Genomic DNA, 5,163 nt, shown 5'->3' on the forward strand with positions numbered 1-5,163 from the left:
ACTGAAAGTGATTGACAAATTATATGATGACTCACATGTGTTATTGTACTTATTTGTCAATCACTTTCAGTTCATTAAGAATATCAATTCTCATAATGTAAATATCATTTAAATCTTTCGAAAGAATAACTTTCAGAATTCCACTTTCAAATCACTTCACCATTCACCATAGACACAAGGAAACACACACACTGGGAGATCTTATAACCGACATAAACCATGTGAGTTACATGGAGTCCAACGTACAACCCACATTGGGGAGAGCCGTCCTATCCTTCCCATCGGAGTAGGACTATCGATTTTAAATCCAGACAAACTAGTGATCACTATATAAATCAGCCTCAGGCTCACTCCTAAGGGGGCACATAGTTCTAGGAAAGTAAGGTCGCTTTATACTTCCCACTCGGTGCTAAAGATTTCTCTCGGACTTAGCTTAGATCATTTCAAAGACAATCCACAACAAAATAATTTCAGTAATATAAATATACATCGAAAGCCATTGTGCTTCCCATCTATCAAAATCAACCACGTTGTGGATTTTTTTCACACTCGAGTTCAAAATAACTCCATTAAGAACAAAACTTCAAATCATTCAAAATATCTCAAATATTCAACATCAACGTGCTTATAACACACACTTTCTAAAAAACCACAATTTCCAATGAGGATTCACGACCCAAATATCAAAATCATGATAAATATCATTTAAGATTCATGCTTTATATCTCCATACATGTAAATTCATTTTTCAAAATCATAAACATCAAGATTTCATAATAATTATCATAAGATATGGGTTCATGCTTCAAATTTGTATGAATCAAATAAAAATCATGCCCTTGTAAAGAAAATTACTTTTGGGCACAAGAACGAAAGAGAGTTCTTGTTGAAAAATCCTACATACCTTGAATTATGAACTTTAGATCGATACTCATTTTTTAGATGTTAATTATGCCTTTGAATGATGGTTCTTGGAGTTCTTCACCTAGGTACTTGGAATCTTGAATAAATTTACAGAATTAATGGTGAACTTTAGAGGTTCTTGAAGTTGGATGTGGGAGCTTAGGGTTTTCTTTTTGAGGGAATTTGATCAAATATAACATATAATGCTTCTATTAGGCTTTAATATAGAGTTTGGACGGATTTTGGGTGATGGAGAATGACCAAAACGCCCCTAAAAACTAAATAATTGTCGAATCTGTCCTTTGGTGGACTGTTTTGATAGCCTGAAGTAGATCTACCATAACGTTTTACTCCGCTATTCAAATTGGATGAAACAATTTCATTAGAAATAGGACTCTCATATATTTTTGTTGATATATAGTATCTCACCTAGATCATTGTGTACGAGGAGTTATGATCGTTTGAAGTTGACCCAAAAATTCACTTATGGTAGGTTGAAGTAGATCGACCATAACCTTTTGCTCCGATAGACAAATTGAATGTAACCAATTTCATTGGAAAGAGGACTCGTAGAGATTTCTATTGATATATAGTAGATTACCCAGATCATTATGTACAAGGAGTCATGATCATTTTGAAGTTGGAGCAAAAATATGCCAGGCCTCAGTACTTTTTCCTATACGTTTTACTGTTCACTACTATTCACCATTCGATCGAAATGTTCATAAATCATCACTCAAGTGTCCATTTTGGATGATCCACATATCATTGGATAGCATATTCGATACTCTACGCAATTGTGGGTCATAATCTAAGACATTCCATATGAAAAATTTATAATTCATTCTAGAAGATAGAACCCAACACGTTTACGTACAAAATTTCAACGAAAAATTTCTTGGGGTATTACACATCAATGTTATATTATATCTCTATTTATTTGGGGACACAAATAGATATATAATAAGTCATGCTATATCTTGGTTTCACCAGGATGTATAGAGTATCAAAAACCATGTTCTTCTACCAGAAAACTTAAAATTGCATCATCAATCCATGGGTTACATATGAGCCCTTTCACCCTAAACACACCATACACATCAAGTTTTAAATTTTGAGGTTCAACACTTATCATTTTGTTTTGAATCTAGATCAACTTTGCATCCTTATGTTGTTCAAACTTGATTCGTTCAAGGAATATTGACTTTGTATACATACTTGCCAACACTCTGCTATGATTAGACACTTTAAGTTGCATATACCGCATTTCTAGAGTTTGGATCTCTCTAGCCAATGGTCACCTTTCACTCTTAAATAAGCCAAATTTTCCATGTTGACGGATTTCTAGCTAACTGCATCTTCCACTACATTGGCCTTTGCTAAATAGAATTGGATGGTCTTATCATAATTCTTCAGTAGTTCCATCCACTGCCTCTGTCTCAAAATCATGTCCTTTTGAGTGAAAATATGTTGCAAACTACTATGGTTTATGATCACCTCATACTTAACACCGTAAAGGTAGTTTCTTCATAATCTTAAGTGTGTAAACCACTGCTACAAACTCCAAGTTATGAGTTAGGTATTTCTTATTATGATGCATAGGCAGTCAAAATCCTATACTACATCAACACAATATCCAATACATTCTGTGAACATTCAAAAACAATATAAAATAATTACATTCAAATGGTAAACCAAGGATGGGAGCTATGGCCAAAAGTGACTTAAGCTTTTGAAAGCTCTCTTCGCAATTGGCCGACCAAACAAATGGTACCTCTTTCTGTGTAAGTCTTGTTGAATGAGTAGTAATTGAAGCAAAGTTCTTTCAAAATATATGGCAATAGCTAGTAAGACACACAAAACTTTGGCCCTCAGTCATTAGGGGTGGCAATCGTATTATGCGGTGAGGGTGCGGTGTGGATTTTTTTTAAACTCGTGAATTTTAAAACTGCACCGGACCGTACCACATCACCTTTAAACTCATATAAACCAGCCCTACTTTCATACCCGCACAACACCACCACATATTTATTTTTTTCCTTTTTAAAAAATTTGTAACTCCATTAAAAACCATAATATTTTCAATACTAGGAAATTGAAACAACCAACTTCTATTATATCACTTTTCACTAAGAAATTATCAGAAAAGTATCAAGTGTAGAAGTAATGATCAAATAACAAATTTTCATTAAGATGAATTAAGAAACCAAAAAATTTTTAAAATTTTTTATTTGTAGTGTTATACATGTTTTTTATCATAAAATTTTAAGTGAAGAATGCATATAATTAGGTAGATTTATGATAATAATACTAATTTTAACTTTTTCTTAGTTTAAACCTGCATATACCCACAACCCGCCCCTCGCCTCACCATTTTAAAAAAAAATTACTTAATCCTACCCCACACCCAAATGTCACCTACGTAATCTAAACCCACACAACCCTACATAGCCTAAACACCATACCGCCTTGTACCCATACTACCCCATTGCCATCCCTACTCGTCATAGAGTTAGGCCGAGACTAACTCTTAATAACAATAATCTTTTGGGGAACTACTATCGCCCTTTTTAAAAAATCACATGCCCTAAAAAGGAGACATAAGACATCTAAACCACATATCTAAAGAACCTAGCAAAAAGCTCTTTCTCCTTTAAAATATCTAAGACTATCCATAAATAACTGTAATGATCCTTCAAGTTATTTTTAATATTTTAGCTTTTATTAACTATTTGAGCTTCTCCATAGCTACCTAAGTCATTTATGATTTACTGGGATCGATGATTAGGATATCGGGTAGAACGTATGGTTTTTAGAGCTAATTCTTTATTTTAAAGTCTTCGATCCTAATGACATATGACTGAAAACTTTAGTTAAATAATCTTGGATGCAAATTTTGATTGCACCTGTAGATCTAAAATATAAATTTTAGGCTGGGTAAAGCATTGGTTTGTTTCCCAATACACCCAAGCTCATTTTGATCTTTTGATCAGAAAGTTAGAAAATTGAAATACGAGTATGGGACCCATATTTTTTGAAATGACGTTAAATAGAAATCCAACTTTTCCATCATGACTGAAATGTTGATTTTAGGCTGGGGGACCATTGGTTCAGGTTCCAAGACTTTTGAACTTATTTTGGGCTAATGAGCGGATTTTATGAAAAAAGAAATTATAGATGTGGGCCTCACTTTATGCTAAAACGATCATGGATTAATGTTTTAATGATTCCAATTAATTTTAAATATTGTTTGCACAAAAATATCCTCATTGGATAATGTTCTTTGGGTTCCTAATGAGTTCTGAGGGTTAAAAACAAGTTTTTGACATTACTGTCATATAGTCCACAAGGTGATCCGACTTGGGTTCCTAATGAGTTCCTGCAGAAAATTGTATGGTGATTTTGATAGCAGCCGCTAGGATCCCAATAGCGTGATTTCCTTACTTTTTGGGGCTATACATAGATCAAAAGACAAATTTGGGGAATTTTCCGTTCATCTTTTAAACCTAGAAACCCTAAAAAGAGTGTACTAACTCAAAATTGATTATTGTGGGTGACTTGAGAGCTTGGTAAACATCTATTATCATGAGTTTTACCTAGATTAAGGTAAGATTTTGTCACTTTATTTATTAATTTTTTGGTATTTGACCCAAAAACCCAATTAATCTTAGGGATTCATTTTAGCCAAAAAATTTCTTTGTTTTTACCTATTTCTTGTGGTTTATAACTCCTTGTTCATGTATGAACCTTGGGTTGACCAAAGAAATGCATTTTCAATAAGTGGGACCCACTTAGGGTTTTTGGTGTCATTTTTGTACCAAAGTACAATGGTGCAATATGGGTATTGTTAGACTCATATTGATGATTAGATTATAATTTTTATAGTGTGATGACATTCTACGATTATGATGTAAAGATGGACAGTTGGAAAGACATTTGGGATTTTGCAATTCGGCTTTGAGGTATGCTTCTACCTACTCTTCTTCTGAGATGATGCATATTATATATGACATGCGGATATGAATTTTAGGATTGATTATGTGTATAAAATTATTGTCTTAAATATTGATGATTTGGGGATTAGATAAGAGTTTTGGATCTAGACGGTGGATTATTTATGAGATTTTTTATTCCTAGTGCCTTCTCTAAAGATGAACTAATTCATAGAGTTGATAGGATATAATTCTATTTTTAGGATATGGTTTTAGCATTTGAAGGATGATTAGTATATTTAAATCGTGTTGGGATAGTGTGGTGATC

The sequence above is a fragment of the Capsicum annuum genome, chromosome 11 (assembly GCF_002878395.1).
Source record: "Capsicum annuum cultivar UCD-10X-F1 chromosome 11, UCD10Xv1.1, whole genome shotgun sequence".
Taxonomy (NCBI): Eukaryota; Viridiplantae; Streptophyta; class Magnoliopsida; order Solanales; family Solanaceae; genus Capsicum; species Capsicum annuum.